The 22,048-nt window shown below is 33.7% G+C and overlaps 1 non-coding gene across 1 annotated transcript; it reads left to right on the plus strand.

The window, feature by feature from the left end:
* The first annotated feature begins 19,692 nt into the window (after nucleotides 1-19,692).
* On the plus strand, nucleotides 19,693-19,800 carry LOC112774079 (small nucleolar RNA R71). Its single transcript, XR_003188588.1, has one exon. It is a non-coding gene; the product is annotated as a small nucleolar RNA R71 (small nucleolar RNA).
* Nucleotides 19,801-22,048: the final 2,248 nt, after the last annotated feature.

The raw sequence follows: 22,048 nt of genomic DNA on the forward strand, positions 1-22,048 counted from the left end.
AATATATTTTTTTAGAAGTTGAAATTTACATCTTTTTTTGTAAGATCTTTTTTCTTAAAAAAAAGATGTTTTTCATATAATAAATAAACAAAAAAGTATTTTTATATTGTTATACTCAAACATAATTGATAGATAAAAAGATCTTTTTACATGAGATACCCAAACATAAAATTACTTCTACTTCTCCATAAGATCTTTTAAAAAAAGATAACTCGAAAAAAGATATTTTCTTAGAAGCTCATCCAAACAAGCCCATATTAATATCGTTGTTGTTTGTTACATTTTTTTCATATTAATTAAAAGATAGGGATTTAAATATATATAGATTATTGTGTAAATTAATTTTCTAATCTGTAGAGTGACCCTCTTTTATGTTTTCTCTTATACAATTCGCTTACGTTGGAAGACTACTCTCGGAACAACAAAACACAACAGTCTGTATAGCACCCACTCCTTCCCTGTACAGGGAGAGGCCGAACTGTGCCCATGTATACGGAGCCCCCATGCTGACGGCAATTAATAATAATTAAGTGTGTGTTTGGATTAGAGTTTGTAAACGAGAGTTTGTATAAAATTGATTTTACAAATTTAATTTTGATAAAAAGTGAGTTGGTGTTAACGTGATTTATATTTGGTAATTTTATATCAAAATGGATTATAATAAAATAAATGTTGTTTGGATTACATCATTCAAAATTACGTTTAAATAAAAATTACTCAAATAGACAAAACTTTATATCATTCAAAACTATATTATTTTAACACTCTTTGACTATAATTTCTTTAAAAAAAATTAAATTTATGTGTTGAAATTTAGTTCTTTTTTGTTATAGATCAAGAGTACGCTAGCACGCTCGTTATAGAATAATATCCTAATAAATTACATTAATTTTTTTTCTAATTCTTTTTAATATTTTTCTAATTTTGTTCCCTAATTATGATATTCTAATAGAAATAGCAATAATAACAATAATATATGTTGTGCTTACTCAAATACTCTAAGATATTTGAGTTAAAAAACTAAAAAATAATCAATTAAATAACTAATACTACCTGAAAGAAAACTAGTAATTAAAAAAAAAAAACATTGGGAACCATGTCCATCGTCAACCAAACTACTAAAATGTCTCTCGGCAGATATGCTATCAGCAATGATTCATTTAACATTCCAACAGTTTTAGCTATAAGCATGAAGCAATTGTATGGACATACTTTTGGATTTTTTGGCGAATTTATAAGAAGCATGAGCAATGTAGCAATAACTCTATATATATATCCATTGATAAAAAAAAAATGGCATTTTAGTAGTTTGGTTGGATTAAGTGTGTGTTTGGATTAGAGTTTGCTATAAAAAAAAATTACTCAAATAGATATAACTTTATATCATTCAAAACTATATTATTTTAACATTCTTTGACTATAATTTTTTTTAAAACAAATTTAAATTTATGTGTTGAAATTTAGTACTATTTTATTATTGATCAAGAGTACACTTATTATAGGATAATATCCTAATAAATTACATTATTTTTTTCTAATCATTTTTTATATTTTTTTAATTTTATTCCCTAATTCTGATATTCTAATAGGAATAGCAATAATGACAATAATATATGTTGTGCTTATTCAAATACTCTAAGATATTTGAGTTAAAAACCTAAAAAATAATCAATTAAATAACTAATACTACATGTAAGAAAACAACTAATTAAAAAAAAAAAATTAGAAGACCATGGTGTGCATCGTCAACCAAACTACTAAAATGTCTCTCAGTATGCTATCATCAATGATTCATTTAACATTCTAATAGTTTTAGCTATAAGCAAGGAGCAATTGTATGGACATACTTTCGGATTTTTTGGCAGATTTACGAGAAGCATGAGCAATGTAGCAGGCATACTTTTTGAATTTTTGGCGGATTTACAAGAAGCATGAACAATGTAGCCAATAACTCTATGTATATATTCATTGATAAAAAAAAGCTAAGTTCTTTTATGTGTTTGTTAGGGCGCTATTATCCCGATAAAAAAAGATTTTTTATTGAAAAAAGTTTTTCTTTTATTTTTTAGCGTGTTTGGCAAATTTCTAGTAGTAAAAATAAAAATACTAGAAAAATAAAAAAAAAATATTTTTTTTAGAAGCTGTAACATCTTTTTTTAAAAGATCTTTTTTCTTAAAAAAAAAAAAAGATGTTTTTCATATAATAAATAAACAAAAAAGTACTTTTATATTGTTATACTCAAAAAAGATGTTGAAATTTAGTACTTTTTTGTTATAGATTAAGAGTACGCTAAGAGTACACTCGTTATAGAATAATATCCTAATAAAATACATTGATTTTTTTCTAATCTTTTTGATATTTTTTTGATTTTGTTCTCTAATTGATATTCTAATAGGAATAGCAATAATGACAATAATATATGTTATGCTTATTCAAATACTCTAAGATATTTGAGTTAAAAAGCTAAAAAATCAATCAATTAAATAACTAATACTACATGTAAGAAAACTAGTAATTAAAAAAAAAAAATTGGGGGTTCATGGTGTCCATGGTCAACCAAACTACTAAAATGTCTCTCAGCAGGTATGCTATCATCAATTATTCATTTAACTTTCCAATAGTTTTAGCTATAAGCATGGAGACTTTTCGGCGAATTTACAAGAAGCATGAGCAATGTAGTCAATAACCCTATATATATCTATGGATAAAAAAAATGGCTAAGTTTTTTTTTATGTGTTTGTTTGGTCGACATTATCCTGATAAAAAAAGATTTTTTTATTAAAAAAAGTTTTTTTTAACGTGTTTGACGAATTTCTAGTAGTAAAAGTAAAAGTAGTAAAAAAAAATTTTTAGAAGCTGAAATTTACAACTTTTTTTGTAAGATCTTTTTTCTTTAAAAAAAAATATTTTTTATATAATAAATAAACAAAAAGGTACTTTTATATTGTTATACTCAAACATAATTGATAAATAAAAAGATTTTTTTACATGAGATACCCAAACATAAAATTACTTCTACTTTTCTATAAGATCTTTTAAAAAAAAGATAACTCGAAAAAAGATCTTTTCTAAGAAGTTCACCCAAACAAGCCCATATTAATATCATTATTTGTTATATTTTTTTCATATTAATTATAATGTATGGATTTAAATATATATAGATTATTGTGTAAATTAATTTTCTAATTTATAGAGTAACCTCTTTTATGTTTTCTCTTATACAGTTCGCTTACGCTGGAAGACTATTCTCGAAACAACAAAACACAGCAGTCTGGATAGCACCCACTCCTTCTCTGTCTAGACAGGAAGAGGCCGAATTGTGCCCATGTATATGGGAGCCCCGTGGTGATGGCAATTAATAATAAGTAAGTGTGTGTTAGAGTTTGCAAATGAGAGTTTGTATAAAATTGATTTTACAAATTTAATTTTGATAAAATGTGAGTTGGTGTTAACGTGATTTTTATTTGGTAATTTTGTATCAAAATGGATTATAATAAAATAATGTTGTTTGGATTACATCATTTAAAATTACGTTTAAACAAAAATTACTCAAATAGATATAACTTTATATCATTTAAAACTATATTATTTAACACTCTTTGACTATAATTTCTTTTAAAAAGAATTTAAATTTATGTGTTGAAATTTAGTACTTTTTTGTTATAATTTGTTAGTACTCTTCTTTAGTACTCTTTTTGTATTTAATTATATCTTTCTAATGAAATTTATATTATAAAATTAACAAAAATAAATAAAATATATATTAATTGAAGAACATATAACAAAAAATATACAAAGTCAAATAAAAAAAATAAAATTCTATAAACAAAAATATGTATTAATAAAAATGATTAAAAAATAAAAAAAAACAGATAAGTCCTTGACTTTTTAAATTTTTAACAAATGCATCCCTCATAAAATTTAAATAAAAAAAAAGTCCTTGACTTTAACAAATGGAGGACAATTTAATCCTTCCGTCTATTTGCCTCTCATACACCAAATGGAACTAGCTGACGTGGATGAAATGGTGTCCAGGTGTCCGTTACGGTACCACGCTGGAAGGAGAATAAAGTTCAAAGGACAAATAAGTTCTTGACGTCATTTTGCAAATAAAGTTCGAAGGACAAATAGGTCCTTGAGAATTTAGTTCATTATGCTTCTATATGTATCATATATTACTATCTAATTGAAATATACCTATATTATGTATCATATATTACTATCTAATTTATTAATCAAATGTATCACATGACACTCTTATTAAAATTGAGAGAAAATATTTTTCTTCAAAATTAATAAACTCTCTTCCTAAATTCTCTCATCTACCTCTCTCCATTCTTCTATTTCTCTTTACTATTTTTACTCTATATATAATTTATATTTTATATTAGTAATTTGACAAATAAAAATACGTCATCCGATATTTTTTTACAATTAAAATATTTTAAATGTAAAAGTATACACGTTACATTATTTTAAATTTTAGATAACGAATGTTAAAATTAATTATTAATAAAAAATTAGACTTTTTCATATAAAAATAATAAATAAAAATCTTATTATTTAAATTTTTATCTACAGATATCATGGTCTTCTTAACCAGAGACTTTTGTCAACTTACGACTTTTTTGTAAAAGAAGTTTGATTTTATAAATCTTTTATACCATGCATAATTTATACTATCAGAATAAAGTGAACTATAATTTTGAAAAAAAATTATTCCCGTAATGTTATTACGGATAAAAATACTAGTTCTAATATAATACACAAATGCACTAATGCTAACTTCATACATGAATGATGCACAAGTGAACTAATGCTAACTTGATGCATAAATGAACTGATGCTAACTAATGCCACTGGTATGATGAAAAATGAACTAATGTAATTTAACAAATTCTAATATAATACACAAATGCACTAATTCTAACTAATGCTAACTAATATGAGAAAACTAAACTAATGCAATTTAAGAAAAAAAAAAGTAGAAACAGAACAAGCCCAATTTCTACAATTTTAATACAAATAATCTAAATTGCAGAACACAATAAGTTAACTAGATTTCAAAATACAAGCATAATTTTATAAACTAAATTCTCATAATAGAAGCATAATGAACTAAATTCTCAAGGACCTATTTGTCCTTCAAACTTTATTTGCAAAATGACGTCAAGGACTTATTTGTCCTTCGAACTTTATTTCCCTTCTAGCGTGGCATCGTGACAGACACCTGGACACCGTTTCATCCACGTCAGCCAGTTCTGTTTGGTGTATGAGAGGCAAATAGACGGAAGGATTAAATTGTCCTCCGTTTGTTAAAGTCAGGAACTTTTTTGTATTTAAATTTTATGAGGGATGTATTTGTGAAAAATTTAAAAAGTTAGGGACCTATTTATCTTTTTTCTTAAAAAAATTTATATGAACAATAAATACTAAAAATTTTATTTAAAAAATACAATAATATACATAAATAAACTTAAAAAAAATCTCTAAAATAAAATATTTATACTATTAACAAGAAAAATAAATAAAAAGTTGATAAAAATTAAAAGTTAACAAAGAGTACTAATAATAATATTAAAAAAATATTTATTTGTTAAGTATAGCTATAAAAAAAATTCAAAAACTCTGATAATTATTTTTTGTATCTTTTATTTATTATAAATGAGATTGAATGGTAAAATTGATAGAATAGCAATAAACTTTTTAATTTATCATTATAAGGCTCCACATTGGTTGAAAAATTCAAACATTCAATGTCTTGTCTTTCGTTCAACAATCACACAGTAACTATCGCTGTTAGCCATCCACATTCTTATTACTGATACAAGTAATCATCACCACATGTTACACAGCTTTACACAAGCTAACATGGAAGCCAAAAAACGAAAGAAAAAATTACACAACTGCCAGATTTATGAAGCCATTTAATATTCTTCTCATATTTTGCTAGGAGATATGCACTATATATGTTATATTTTTTTAAGCAATGTTTTCCAAATTAACGCGGTTTTAAACTGGACATACTTAATTCATTAACGGAAGGTAAACTACTCTGATTTAATGAAGAATGTTGTCCAATAAATAGAGCTGGTTGTTTTGGTTTTGGCAAATAAATTTGACTGCCTAACATCATAACCACAGATGACATGGTTGGCCTGTCATGTGGATGCTGTTGAAGACACAGAAAACTAATATGAATGCATCGCAGGGCTTCAGAACCATTGTAAGATTCTTTTAGGTCTTCACTTATCAAGTCTAAAGGCCTTCCCTCCATCCACAAATTCCATGCCTGAAAAAACACATCAAGTTAAGAATGAATAATATTATTAATTCATAGTTTTATAGTTTATAGTAGGAATAGAAATAATAACAATAATATATGTTGTGCTTACATATTCAATAAGATTTTCTATTTTTGTTTTTATTTTGGTCTCCTCTGTTTTTCTTTCCTGACACTATCTCCAACAACAGAATACCAAAACTGAAGACGTCTGATTTTAACGAGAAGTTTCCATCTATTACATATTCTAGTCTATGTATCCACTAATGAATAATATATGAACATAATAATTAAAAACCAATATTATAGATAATTCTAGACTATATAATAGAAATTAAGAAATGTCGAGTGTCCATACTATGTTCCAACAATGCGACGTGTATTTTTTGTGCTCTGGTCTCTTTTTAAAATTCGAGCTAAACCAAAGTCTGACATCTTTGGATTCATCTCATTATCAAGTAAAATATTACTTGCTTTGAGATCTCTATAAATTACTCTAAGTCTTGAATATTGATGAAGATAAAGAAGCCCTCTTGCTATACCAAGTGTTACGGACTGACAGCCCAGATAAGTCATCGGGTCGGGGCACTACTGAAGAACTGAAGATTGATGGTTTAGAGGTTATAGTAAACTCTCGTTGTAAGTATAGTTACTAAACCAAGCAATCAACCTTTCTTACAAAAGTTTTGGTTGTCACAAGTAACAAACCCCTTTGAAATTGATAACCGAGTATTTAAACCTCGGGTCGTCTTCTCATGGAATTGCAGGGAGGTATATTCTTATTATTGGTTATGAGTCTTGTAAATTAGGGATTTTAGAAAGTAAGGAAGCAGTATGTTGAATGATAAGAAAAATAAAATAATAATAATAAAATAAACTCTTGACAAAGTATTATAACTGGAAGTCCTATCCTAGTTATCCTTATCGATTGTAATGAGAATTGGATTTTTCTCCCACCTTATTAATCTCTAACTATGAAGGTAAGTTAAGTGGATGAATTAATTTTTATTCCTCAGATCCTAGTCTTTCCTTGGGAAAGGCTAGAGTCATTGGAACTCGAATTAATTCTTGAAGAATTCCAATTTTCAATCAACAATGAGTTTGATAACTCAAGAGTCACCAATTATTTAACCAAAGTCAAAAGGGAAGAAAGTCTATTTGAATGAAAATAATTTGGATAAACAGAGAGCATTAATAAATTAAAGAGAGCAATCATAAGTCTGAAATACCTCGAATTATATTAAATAAAATATTCAAATCTTAACATGGATATTCATAAATTAAATTGAAAAAGTAAATAAAAGGAACATTGAACCTGGGATCGAGAGACACTCCTAAAACTAAGAGAAATCTTAAATCCTAAATCCTAAGAGAGAGGAGAGAACCTCTCTCTCTAAAAACTACATCTACTCCTAAAATTGTGAATATGAATTCTTCTCTTTGAATGGATGCAATCCCTCTACTTTATAGCCTCTAATCTGTGTTTTCTGGGTCGAGAACTGGGTCAAAAACAGCCCAGAATTCACTGGTTGCGAATTCAAACATGCTGATTTTCGTCACTGCGACGCGTCCGCATGGAGCACACGTTCGCGTCGCCTATCATCAGGGAAACTATGGCATATTATATATCAAATCGAAGCCCCGGACGTTAGCTTTCTAACGCAACTGGAACCGCGTCGTTTGGACCTCTATAGCTAAAGTTATAACTGTTTGAGTGCGAAGAGGTCAGGCTGACAGCTTTGCAGTTCCTTCAACTTCTTGTATTCCTTCTACTTTTGCATGCTTCCTTTCCATCCTCCAAGCCATTCCTGCCCTGTAATCTCTGAAATCACTTAACGCACATATCAAGGCATCGAATGGTAATAAGAGAAGATTAATAATTAGCAAATATAAGATCAAAGAAACATGTTTTCAGTCATAGCACAAAATCAGGAAGGAAAATATAAAACCATGCAAATAGTATGAATAAGTGGGCAAAGAGTTGATAAAATCCACTCAATTGAGTAAAAGATAAACCATAAAATAGTGGTTTATCAACCTCCCCACACTTAAACACTAGCATGTTCTCATGCTAAGTTCAAGAGAAGCTATAAAGATGAAGAGGAATGGTAGATTAATATGAAATGCAACCTATCTATATGAATGCAACTATATGCAGAATGTTTCTACCTACTTGGTTAAAAATAAATAGATTCTTCAAGACAAATATAAATCAGATTCTACTAATTCAAACCATACAGTAAAAACAAGTAAACTTGTAAGAAGATAGCTCATGAAAGCAGGGAACATAGAATTAAGCACTGAACCCTCACTGGTAGTGTATATCACTCTAGTCTCTCAAGTGTATAGGGTAATTCACTCTACTCTTCTCTAATCATACTTTCTAAATTTTGTTCTTCATCTAACCAATCAACAAATATTTAGTATACCAATGCAAATATCATGAGATCTTTTCAGGGTTGTAATGGGGTTGAGGTAAAGGTAAAGGTACATGTATGGCCAAGTGAGCTATAGTATGAATCTTTGACTAACCTAAGCTCTCACCTAATATACATATACTCTATATACTGTTAAATTCATGCCTAACTACCCATAATTCCCACTTTTGTATGATTCCCATACTCATGTACCAAATTTTTTATATTTCTTTACTTTTATCACATGTGCATTGATCTTTTAGCATTGGGGTAATTTTGTCCCCTTATTTATTTATTGAATTTTTTCTCTTTTTCTCTTTTTTTTTTGAATCATAAAAGCAAACATAACTTATCAATGCACATGGATTTTTAATTTTTTTCTGGTTTTACATGAGTAGGTTCCCAAATTCTCAATATTTAAATAAATTAGAAACATGATACATTCCCTTATTAACCCATGTTCCCACAATTTCCCCACACTTAGTTGATGCACAATCTCTATCTTAAGCTAACCAAAGATTCAATTGGGGTATTTAATTTGTTTTTCTGCTTAAGACTAGTGATGTGGTAAAATATAGAATAAATGGGAATAAAAAGGCTCAAAGTGGCTAACAAAGGTAATTGAAAGGGTAGGCTTATTTGGGATAAGTGAGTTTAACAAATAATGGCCTCAATCATATGCAAGCATGTAAATATACTAAATAATGGACATATAGAATGGAACAAAGCAAAGATTGCAATCATAGAGAAGAAAACACACAAGAATAAAATTTTATGGTTAAATAATGTAACCATGTAAATAAGCTCAAAATCTCACAGGTTGTGTGTTCTTGGATTTTTAAACTATATTCCAAATACAACTTCAAACAAATTTAACAAAAATTTTTCAATTTAAATTAGTGAAATACTATAAAAATTTCTTGAAAAAGAAAGTATTATTTCAACCAAGTAGTAACTAAGTGCATAAAATTGAACAAGTATGCAATCAAACATGCAAATGCAACAACTAACAAAAAATAAACCATTGGTGTTGAGATAGAAGAGTAACTAACCCATGGAGATCGGTATCGACCTCTCTACACTTAAAGATTGCACCGTCCTCGGTGCATGCTGAGATGTGCAGGTGGACGGGTTGTTCCAACTGATGCTTTCCTTTAAGGATTGTGCAGATGGACTTGTTTGTCTCCCCTTTTAGAAGTTTCTCCCTTTTTTTGTCTTCAGTGGCCAGCCTGAAAGAAGAGAAAAAGAAGAACAGTAATACCCAAAAGTAAAGATAAGAAAATAAATGAAGTATGGGTGGGTTAATGCCAAATGATAAGGGTCTCAATTACATGGAAGCTTCAACATGTATGTGAGAAAACAATAGAAGCCATGGCATACTCGTGGTGTAAAATTTGCAACAAAGGGGAGGTGTGTGGGTAATGAAAATATCAATATAAGTTCAAGTCAATGCAAGTGAAGTGCAAGTATCATAAAAGATTGGCATTGGCAGATAATTAATATCATTCCATAGTGTAAAACAAGTCGCTTAGTACCAAAATAATTCAAGAAAAGATGCAATAGTTGAATATGAACAAGTGACACCAATGGAAAAATAATAATTTTAGAAAAGAAAAGAAAAATATGCATAAAATTAAAATGCAATGAATGAAATATGCAAATAAATTAAAATAAAATAAAATGAAAGATAATAAGAATGAGAAGGGAAAGAAGGGAAGAAGTAAGTAAGAGAGGAGGGGGAAAAATTAGAATTGGAGAAGAAAAGATAAGATATTTGGCAAATTAGGATAAGCTGTGCGGCGCAAGCGACGTGGACACGTAGGTGACGCGTTCGCACGACTTGCGTCTAGATGGATTGACGCGGTCGCGTCGGTCACGCGGTCGCGTGACACAGTTTATGCGACTGGCGCGAGGGCAGCCTCGCGCTCGCACAACTCTCTGTTCAAAATCATTAATTGCCAAATATTGGGTGACGCAATCGTGTGGGGCATGCGATCGCGTGAGTGGCCAGTTATTGGGATATGACGCGGCCGCGTGAGGCACGCGGTCGCGTGAGGCACACGGTCGCGTGTAGGGGTGGCAAGCGGGGAAGCCTGCCCCGCCCCGCCCCGCCCCACCCCGCCAGAAGCCCGCCATTTGGCGGGCTGGCCCGCCCCGCCCCGCCTAGTGAGGCGGTCCCAGAATCCTAGCCCGCCCCGCCTAACGGCGGGCTGGCGGGCCGGCGGGCTAAGCCCGCCAAATATCCTCTTTTTTTTTTTTTTTTTTTTTTTTTTTTTTTTTTATACTTTTAACTATTAAATAATATATATAAAGATATAAAAAAATCTCTTTTGTTTTTTACTTTTAACTATTATAATTTCTAAAAGTATAAACAAATTATAATTTTTGTATTCACAAACATTAAAGTCTTTATAATTATAAATATTGTTTCCAAAGCAAAATAAACATAATCCAAAACATAATTAACAATATTGTCTCTAAAACAAAACAAACATAATCTAAAACACCCAATTTTAAAACAAAACAAACATAATCTAAAACATAATTCCCCGGCAACGGCGCCATTTTGAAGAACTGAAGATTGATGGTTTAGAGGTTATAGTAAACTCTCGTTGTAAGTATAGTTACTAAACCAAGCAATCAACCTTTCTTACAAAAGTTTTGGTTGTCACAAGTAACAAACCCCTTTGAAATTGATAACCGAGTATTTAAACCTCGGGTCATCTTCTCATGGAATTGCAGGGAGGTATGTTCTTATTATTGGTTATGAGTCTTGTAAATTAGGGGTTTTAGAAAGTAAGGAAGCAGTATGTTGAATGATAAGAAAAATAAAATAATAATAATAATAATAAACTCTTGGCAAGGTATTATAACTGGAAGTCCTATCCTGGTTATCCTTATCAATTGTAATGAGAATTGGATTTTTCTCCCACCTTGTTAACCTCTAACTATGAAGGTAAGTTAAGTGGATGAATTAATTTTTATTCCTCAGATCCTAGTCTTTCCTTGGGAAAGGCTAGAGTTATTGGAACTTGAATTAATTCTAGAAGAATTCTAATTTTCAATCAACAATGAGTTTGATAACTCAAGAGCCACCAATTATTTAACCAAAGCCAAAAGGGAAGAAAGTCTATTTGAATGAAAATAATTTGGATAAACAGAGAGCATTAATAAATTAAAGAGAGCAATCATAAGTCTGAAATACCTCGAATTATATTAAATAAAATATTCAAATCTTAACATGGATATTCATAAATTAAATTGAAAAAGTAAATAAAAGGAACATTGAACCTGGGATCGAGAGGCACTACTAAAACTAAGAGAAATCCTAAATCCTAAATCCTAAGAGAGAGGAGAGAACCTCTCTCTCTAAAAACTACATCTACTCCTAAAATTGTGAATATGAATTATTCTCTTTGAACGGATGCAATCCCTCTACTTTATAGCCTCTAATATGTGTTTTCTGGGTCGAGAACTGGGTCAGAAACAGCCCAGAATTCGCTGGTTGCGAATTCAAACACGCTGATTTTCGTCACTGCGACGCGTTCGCATAGAGCACGCGTTCGCGTTGCCTATCGTCAGGGAAACTATGACATATTATATATCAAATCGAAGCCCCGGACGTTAGCTTTCTAACGCAACTAGAACTGCATCGTTTGGACCTCCGTAGCTAAAGTTATAGCCGTTTGTGTGCAAAGAGGTCAGGCTGACAGCTTTGCAGTTCCTTCAACTTCTTGTATTCCTTCCACTTTTGCATGCTTCCTTTCCATCCTCCAAGCCATTCCTACCCTGTAATCTCTGAAATCACTTAACGCACATATCAAGGCATCAAATGGTAATAAGAGAAGATTAATAATTAGCAAATATAAGATCAAAGAAACATGTTTTTAGTCATAGCACAAAATCAGGAAGGAAAATATAAAATCATGCAAATAGTATGAATAAGTGGGCAAAGAGTTGATAAAATCCACTCAATTGAGCATAAGATAAACCATAAAATATTGGTTTATCAACTACCCCGCCCAAGCCCAAAAAACCATAGCGGATCTCTTCGGGTCGATTAGCTACAACCGACCCAAGGTCCAACCAACTCAACACGTCAAGCGCGCCACCGGTCAGGTCGGAACCCCCAGGGTCGGCAACCGAAGTACCGACCCCAAGTACGGACGACCCGCACGCGTTGAATGTGATAGCTCAGCTCCTCAACCAATGGGCCAGGCCACTACTAGGCCCACCCAGCATAGCATATAAAAGGGGGAGGACAGCTCTCCCCCCAATGTACGTCACATCCTTACCTCATTCTGCCACCCCTAGTACGGACTCTGACTTGATTGTTGGAGTGTCCTTACAGGTGGCCACCCCCCACTCCGTCCGCCTCCCGGTGCCGACCACACTCGCTCCACGCCCGCTCGGGATCTCTGGTGCACGAAATTGTGATCCCTGGTAATGGCTCCAACGAAACTTGGTACTCTAATCTTAATTCATAAATTGTCACAACTTCGATACAACTAACCAGCAAGTGCACTGGGTCGTCCAAGTAATAAACCTTACGTGAGTAAGGGTCGATTCCACAGAGATTGTCGGCTTGAAGCAAGCTATGGTCATCTTGTAAATCCCAGTCAGGCGGATATCAAATGGTTATTGAGTTTTCGAATAATAATATTAAATAAACAAAAAATAAAGATAGAAATACTTATGTAATTCATTGATGAGAATTTCAGATAAGTGTATAGAGATGCTTTCGTTCCTCTGAACCTCTGCTTTCCTACTGTCTTCATCCAATCAATCCTACTCCCTTCCATGGCAAGCTTTGTGTAGGGCATCACCTTTGTCAATGGCTACATCCCATCCTCTCTATGAAAATGGTCCGATGCGCTGTCACTGCATGGCTAATCATCTGGAGGTTCTCGATCATACTGGAATAAGATTCACCCTCCTTTTGCGTCTGTCACTACGCCCAGCACTCGCGAGTTTGAAGTTTGTCACAGTCATTCAATCCCTGAATCCTACTCAGAATACCACAGACAAGGTTTAGACTTTCCGGATTCTCATGAATGCCGCCATCAATCTAACTTATACCACGAATATTCTGATTAAGAGATCCAAGAGATACTCATTCAATCTAAGGTAGAACGGAAGTGGTTGTCAGGCACACGTTCGTAGGGAATGATGATGATTGTCACGTTCATCACATTCATGTTGAAGTACGAATGAATATCTTAGAAGCGGAATAAGTTGAATTGAATAGAAAACAGTAGTATTTTTCATTAATCTTTGAGGAACAGCAGAACTCCACACCTTAATCTATGGAGTGTAGAAACTCTACCGTTGAAAATACATAAGTGATAATGGAGTTCATTGGTCTCGGCCCCAGAGGGGAACCGGAGTAACCAAGACTAAAAATGATCCGAAGATCCAAATACAATAGTAAAAAGTCCTATTTATACTAAACTAGTTACTAGGGTTTACAGAAGTAAGTAATTGATGCATAAATCCACTTCCGGGGCCCACTTGGTGTGTGCTTGGGCTGAGCTTGAAGTTTACACGTGGAGAGGTCATTCTTGGAGTTGAACGCCAGTTTGTAACGTATTTCTGGCGTTCAACTCTGGTCCGTGACGTATTTCTGGCGTTTAACTCCAGACTGCAGCGTAGAACTGGCGTTCAACGCCCTTTTGCGTCATCTAAACTCGGCCAAAGTATGGACTATTATATATTTCTGGAAAGCCCCGGATGTCTACTTTCCAACGCAATTGGAAGCGCGCCATTTTGAGTTCTGTAGCTTTAGAAAATCTACTTTGAGTGCAGGGAGGTCAGAATCCAACAGCATCAGCAGTCCTTCTTCAACCTCTGAATCTGATTTTTGCTCAAGTTCCTCAATTTCAGCCAGAAAATACCTGGAATAATAGAAAAATACACAAACTCATAGTAAAGTCCAGAAATGTGAATTTAACATAAAAACTAATAAAAGATCCTTAAAAGTAACTAGATCCTACTAAAAATAATGCCAAAAAGCGTATAAATTATCCGCTCATCACAACACGAAACTTAAATTGTTGCTTGTCCCCAAGCAACTGAAAATCAAATAGGATAAAAAGAAGAGAATATACTGTAAATTCCAAACTATCAATGAAACATAGCTCTAATCAGATGAGCGGGACTTGTAGCTTTTTGCCTCTTGAATAGTTTTGACATCTCACTTTATCCATTGAGGTTCAGAATGATTGGCATCTATAGAAACTCAGAGTTCAGATAGTGTTATTGATTCTCCTAGTTCAGCATGTTGATTCTTGAACACAGCTACTTTATGAGTCTTGGCCGTGGCCCTAAGCACTTTGTTTTCCAGTATTACCACCGGATACATAAATGCCACAGACACATAATTGGGTGAACCTTTTCAGATTGTGACTCAACTTTGCTAAAGAGGTGTTTAGGGTTCTTAAGCACACTCTTTTTTTGCTTTGGACCTTGACTTTAACCGCTCAGTCTCATGTTTTCACTTGACACCTTTACGCCACAAGCACATGGTTAAGGACAGCTTGGTTTAGCCGCTTAGACAAGGATTTTATTCCTTTAGACCCTCCTATCCACTGATGCTCAAAGCCTTGGGATCTTTTTTATTTTCCCTTGCCTTTTGGTTTTAAGGGTTATTGGCTTTTTGCTCTTGCCTTTTGGTTTTAAGAGCTATTGGCTTTTTCTACTTGCTCTTTTTTTTCTATTTTTTTTCGCTATTTTTTCTGCAAGCTTTCTGTATTCACTGCTTTTTCTTGCTTCAAGAATCAATTTTATGATTTTTCAGATTATCAAATAACATGTCTCCTTGTCATCATTCTTTCAAGAGCCAACATATTTAACATTCATAAACAACAACTTCAAAAGACATATGCACTGTTCAAGCATTCATTCAGAAAACAAAAAGTATTGTCACCACATCAATATAATTAAACTAAGTTCAAGGATAAATTCGAAACTCATGTACTTCTTGTTCTTTTGAATTAAAAACATTTTTCATTTAAGAGAGGTGGTGGATTCATAGGACATTCATAACTTTAAGGCATAGACACTTAAATACTAATGATCATGTAATGAAAACACAAACATAGATAAACATTTAACATATAAAACGAGAAACAGAAAATTTAAGAACAAGGAATGAGTCCACCTTAGTGATGGTGGCGTTTCCTTCTTGAGGAACCAATGATGTCCTTGAGCTCTTCTATGTCTCTTCCTTGTCTTTGTTGCTCCTCCCTCACTGCTCTTTGATCTTCTCTAATTTCATGAAGGATGATGGAGTGCTCTTGATGTTCCACCCTTAGTTGTCCCATGTTGGAACTTAGTTCTCCTAGGGAGGTATTGATTTGCTCCCAAAAATTCTGTGGAGGAAAGTGCATCCCTTGAGGCATCTCAGGGATTTCTTGGTGATGAGCTTCTCTATGCTCTCTTGTTTGCTCCATCTTCTTCTTAGTGATGGGCTTGTCCTCTTCAATGAGGATATCTCCCTCTATGTCAATCCCAGCCGAATTACATAGGTGGCAAATGAGGTGGGGAAAGGCTAACCTTGCCATAGTGGAGGACTTGTCAGCCACCTTGTAGAGTTCTTGAGGTATAATCTCATGAACTTCCACCTCTTCTCCAATCATGATGCTATGGATCATGATGGCCCGGTCTATAGTAACTTCAGACCGGTTGCTAGTGGAAATGATTGAGCATTGAATGAACTCCAACCATCCTCTAGCTACAGGCTTAAGGTCCAGTCTTCTCAGTTGAACCGGTTTGCCTTTTGAGTCAATCTTTCATTAAGCTCCTTCCACACATATGTCCATGAGGACTTGGTCCAACCTTTGATCAAAGTTGACTCTCCTTGTGTAGGGGCGTGCGTTCTCTTCCATGTTTGGTAAGTTGAACGCCAACCTCACATTTTTCGGACTAAAATCTAAGTATTTCCCCCGAACCATGGTGAGATAATTCTTTGGGTTCGGGTTCTTACTTTGATCATGGTTCCTAGTGATCCATGCATTAGCATAGAACTCTTGAACCATTAGAATTCTGACTTGTTGGATGGGGTTTGTTAGAACTTCCTAACCTCTTCTTTGGATTTCATGTCGGATCTCCGGATACTCATTTCTCTTGAGTTTGAAAGGGACCTCGGGGATCACCTTCTTCTTGGCCATAACATCATAGAAGTGGTCTTGATGGGCTTTGGAGATGAATCTTTCCATCTCCCATGACTCGGAGGTGGAAGCTTTTGCCTTCCCTTTCCCTTTTCTAGAGGATTCTCCAGTCTTAGGTGCCATCAATGGTAATGGAAAAACAAAAAAGCTTATGCTTTTACCACACCAAACTTAGAATATTGCTCGCCCTCGAGCAAAAGAAGAAAGAATAGAAGAAGAAGAAATAGAAATAGAAGAGAGGGAGAGGGGTTGTGTTTCGGTCAAGAAGAGAAAGAGAGGGTTATGTTGTGTGAAAATGAAGAAGAATGGAAGGCTTTATATAGGGAAGGGAGGGTGGGTAAGGTTCGGCCATATGGGGTGGGATTGGGTGGGAAAGTGATTTTGAATTTTGAAGGTAGGTGGAGTTTATGAGGTAGGTTTATGGGGAAGAGTGGATGGATGTGAGTGGTGAAGGGGTAATAGGGAAGAGAGATTGAGGTGATTGGTGAAGGATTTTGGGGAAGAGTGTTTATTGGGAAGAGAGGATGAACATTGAGAAGAGGGAAGAGTATGAGTGGAGGTAGGTGGGGATCCTGTGGGGTCCACAGATGCTGAGATGATTCTGTGGGGTCCACAGATCCTGAGGTGTCAAGAAATTTCATCCCTGCACCAATTAGGCATGTAAAATGCCTTTGCATGCAATTCTGGCGTTTAAACGCCGAATTGATGCTTGTTCTGGGCGTTCAGCGCCCAGATGCAGCATGTTTCTGGCGTTGAACGCCAGTTCTATGCTTGTTTCTGGCGTTCAGCGCCAGCTTTCCTCAGTGTGCATTTCTGGCGTCTGAACGCCAGGATGCTGCTTGTTTTGGGCGTTCAACGCCAGAACCATGCTCTGTTCTGGCGTTGAACGCCAGCCAGATGCTCCTTACTGGCGTTTAAACGCCAGTGAGCTCTCCTCCAGGGTGTTCTATTTTTCAATGCTATTTTTCATTCTGTTTTCAATTTTTTTGTAGTTTTTGTGACTCCACATGATCATCAACCTAATAAAACATGAAAGAACAATAAAAATAAAATTAGATAAATAATAATTGGGTTGCCTCCCAACAAGCGCTTCTTTAATGTCAATAGCTTGACAGTGAGCTCTCATGGAGCTTCACAGATGTTCAGAGCATTGTTGAGACTTTCCAACACCAAACTTAGAGTTTGGATATGGGATCTCAACACCAAACTTAGAATTTGGTTGTGGCCTCCCAACACCAAACTTAGAGTTTGATTGTGGGGGCTCTGGTTGACTCTGTTTTGAGAGAAGCTTACTGTGCCTCTTTTTCATGTTTACAGAAGGATGACCTTGAGTTTTAAACACAAAGGATTCCTCATTCAATTGAAGGACTAGTTCACCTCTGTCAACATCAATCACAGCTCTTGCTGTGGCTAGGAAGGGTCTTCCAAGGATGATGGATTCATCCTCATCCTTTCCAGTATCTAGGACTATGAAATCAGTAGGGATGTAAAGGCCTTCAACCTTTACTAATATGTCCTCTACTTGTCCATAAGCCTGTTTTTTTTGAATTGTCTGCCATCTCTAATGAGATTTTAACAGCTTGCACCCCAAAGATTCCCAGTTTCTCTATTACAGAGAGGGGCATGAGGTTTATCCCTGACCCAAGGTCACATAGAGCCTTCTCAAAGGTCATGGTGCCTATGGTACAATGTATTAGAAATTTTCCAGGATCCTGTTTCTTCTGAGGCAATCTCAGTTGATCCAGATCACTCAGTTCATTGGTGAACAAGGGAGGTTCATCTTCCCAAGTCTCATTACCAAATAGTTTGGCATTCAGCTTCATGATTGCACCAAGGTACTTGGCAACTTGCTCTTCAGTAACATCCTCATTCTCTTCAGAAGAAGAATACTCATCAGAGCTCATGAAGGGCATAAGGAGGTTTAATGGAATCTCTATGGTCTCTAAATGAGCCTTAGATTCCTTTGGTTCCTCAAAGGGAAACTCCTTGTTGATCACTGGACGTCCCAGGAGGTCTTCCTCCTTGGGATTCACGTCCTCCCCTTCCTCCTTGGATTCGGCCATGATGGTTATATCAATGGCCTTGCACTCTCCTTTTGAATTTTCTTCTGTATTGCTTGGGAGAGCACTAGGAGGGTTTCAGTGATCTTCTTACTCAGTTGGCCCACTTGTGCCTCCAAATTTCTACTGGAGGACCTTGTTTCATTCATGAAACTCAGAGTGGCCTTAGATAGATCAGAGACTAAGTTTGCTAAATTAGAGGTATTTTGTTCAGAGTTCTCTGTCTGTTACTGAGTGGATAATGGAAAAGGCTTGCTGTTGCTAAACCTGTTTCTTCCACCATTATTAAAGCCTTGTTGAGGCTTTTGTTGATCTTTCCATGAGAGATTTGGGTGGTTTCTCCATGATGGATTATAGGTGTTTCCATATGGTTCACCCATGTAATTCACCTCTGCTATTGCAGGGTTTTCAGGATCATAAGCTTCTTCTTCAGAAGATGCCTCTTGAGTAATGTTGGATGCAGCTTGTATTCCATTCAGACTCTGAGAAATCATATTGACTTGCTGAGTCAATATTTTATTCTGAGCCAATATGGCATTCAGAGTATCAATTTCAAGAACTCCCTTCTTCTGAGGCGTCCCACTACTTACAGGATTCCTCTCAGAAGTGTACATGAACTGGTTATTAGCAACCATGTCAATGAGTTCTTGAGCTTCTGTAGGCATTTTCTTTTGTGAATGGATCCACCTGCAGAGGTATCCAATGACATCTTAGCTAACTCAGACAGACCATCATAGAATATATCCAGGATGGTCCATTCTGAAAGCATGTCAGAAGGACACTTTTTGGTCAGTTGCTTGTATCTCTCCCAAGCTTCATAGAGGGATTCTCCTTCCTTTTGTTTGAAGGTTTGAACATCCACTCTAAGCTTACTAAGCTTTTGAGGAGGAAAGAACTTGGCTAAGAAAGTCGTGACCAGCTTATCCCAAGAGTTCAGGCTATCCTTAGGTTGAGAGTCCAACCATATTCTAGCTCTGTCTCTTACAGCAAAGGGAAAAAGCATGAGCCTGTAGACTTCAGGATCTACTCCATTAGTCTTAACAGTATCACAGATCTGCAAGAATTCAGTTAAGAACTGAAAGGGATCTTTAGATGGAAGTCCATGAAACTTGCAGTTTTGTTGCATCAGAGAAACTAATTGAGGTTTCAGCTCAAAGTTGTTTACTCCAATGGCAGGGATGGAGATGCTTCTTCCATGTAAATTGGAATTAGGTGCAGTGAAGTCACCAAGCATCCTCCTTGCATTATTATTATTTTCGGCTGCCATCTCCTCTTCTTGTTCGAAAATTCCTGTAAGGTTGTCTCTGGATTGTTGTATTTTAGCTTCTCTTAGTTTCCTTTTCAGAGTCCTTTCAGGTTCAGGATTTGCTTCAACAAGAATGTTCTTGTCCTTGCTCCTGCTCATATGAAAAAGAAGAAAACAGAAAATAATAATAGGGATCCTCTTTGCCACAGTATAGAGATTTCCTTGTGTGAGTAGAAGAAAAGAAGAAGAAGGATGAAGAAGAGAAGAATTCGAACTCAAAGGAGAAGAAGGGGTTCGAATTTTTGGGTGAGGAGAAGTGTTAGTAGATAAATAAATAAATAGAAGGAGATGAGAGATAAGAGAATTTTCAAAAATTAACAATTAAAATTTAAAGTTGAATTTCGAAAATAGTTTTTGAAAAAGGGTTAATGATTTTCGAAAATTAAGAATAAAATAAAATTAAAATTAAAAATTGAAAACAATTAATTAATTAAAAAGAATTTTTGAAAAATAGGGAGGTATTTTCGAAAATTAGAGAGGGATAGTTAGTTAAGTAGTTTTGAAAAAGATAAGAAACAAACAAAAAAATCAATTGGTTAGTTGAGAAAAGATTTGAAAATCAATTTTGAAAAGATAAGAGGATAAGAAGTTAGAAAAGATATTTTTGAAAAAGATAAGATAAAAGATATTTTTGAAAATATATGATTGAAATTAGTTTTAAAAAAGATTTAATTTTTACAATCACAATTAATGACTTGATTCACAAGTAATCACAAGATATGATTCTAGAACTTAAAGTTTGAATCTTTCTTAACAAGCAAGTAACAAACTTGAAATTTTTGAATCAAAACATTAATTGTTGATGATATTTTCGAAAATATGATATAAAATTAAGAAAAAGATTTTTGAAAAATATTTTTTAAAATTTTCGAAAATAAATAAGAAAAATGAAAAAGATTTAATTTTTGAAAAAGATTTTGAAAAGATAAGATTTTTAAATTTGAAAATTTGATTTGACTCATAAGAAACAATTGAATTTTAAAACTTTTGAAAATGTCAATCCAAATTTTTGAAATTTTGAGAGAAAAAAGGAAAAGATATATATATTTAATGAAGAAAGAGAAAAATATGAAAAAGACTCATAACATAAAAATTATGAATCAAAACACACAATGCATGCAAGAACACTATGAATGTCAAGATGAACACGAAGAACACTTTGAAGATCAAGATGAACATCAAGACTTATTTTTGAAAATTTTTAATGAAAGAAAAACATGCAAGACACCAAACTTAAAAATTTGCAAACTTTAGAAACTAACAAATTAAAAATGCATATGAAAAACAAGGAAAGACACAAAACAAGAAAACATGAAGATCAAACAAGAAGACTTACCAAGAACAACTTGAAGATCATGAAGAACACTATGAATGCATGAATTTTCGAAAAATGCATGAATTTTTTAGAAAAAAAATGCAATTGACACCAAACTTAAAAATTGACTCAAGACTCAAACAAGAAACACAAAAAATATTTTTGATTTTTATGATTTTGTGATTTTTTTGGTATTTTTCAAAAATTATTTGAAAAAGAAAAATAAGGATTTCAAAATTTTTAATATGAATTCCAGGAATCTTGTACTCTTAGTCTAAAGCTCCAATCTAAGGGTTAGACATGGCTTAATAGCCAGCCAAGCTTTAGAAGATACAAATCAGGCATACAACAGCAGGTGGATCAGGAACAGCTAGCTTGCTCTTGTAATGATGATTTGGAAGCCTCAGTCTAAATGAATTTAGACATGGCTTTACAGCCAGCTAGGCTTCAACATTTTTTATGAAACTCTAGAATTCATTCTTGAAAATTCTGAAGAAC

Source organism: Arachis hypogaea, chromosome 18, assembly GCF_003086295.3.
Source record: "Arachis hypogaea cultivar Tifrunner chromosome 18, arahy.Tifrunner.gnm2.J5K5, whole genome shotgun sequence".
NCBI lineage: Eukaryota > Viridiplantae > Streptophyta > Magnoliopsida > Fabales > Fabaceae > Arachis > Arachis hypogaea.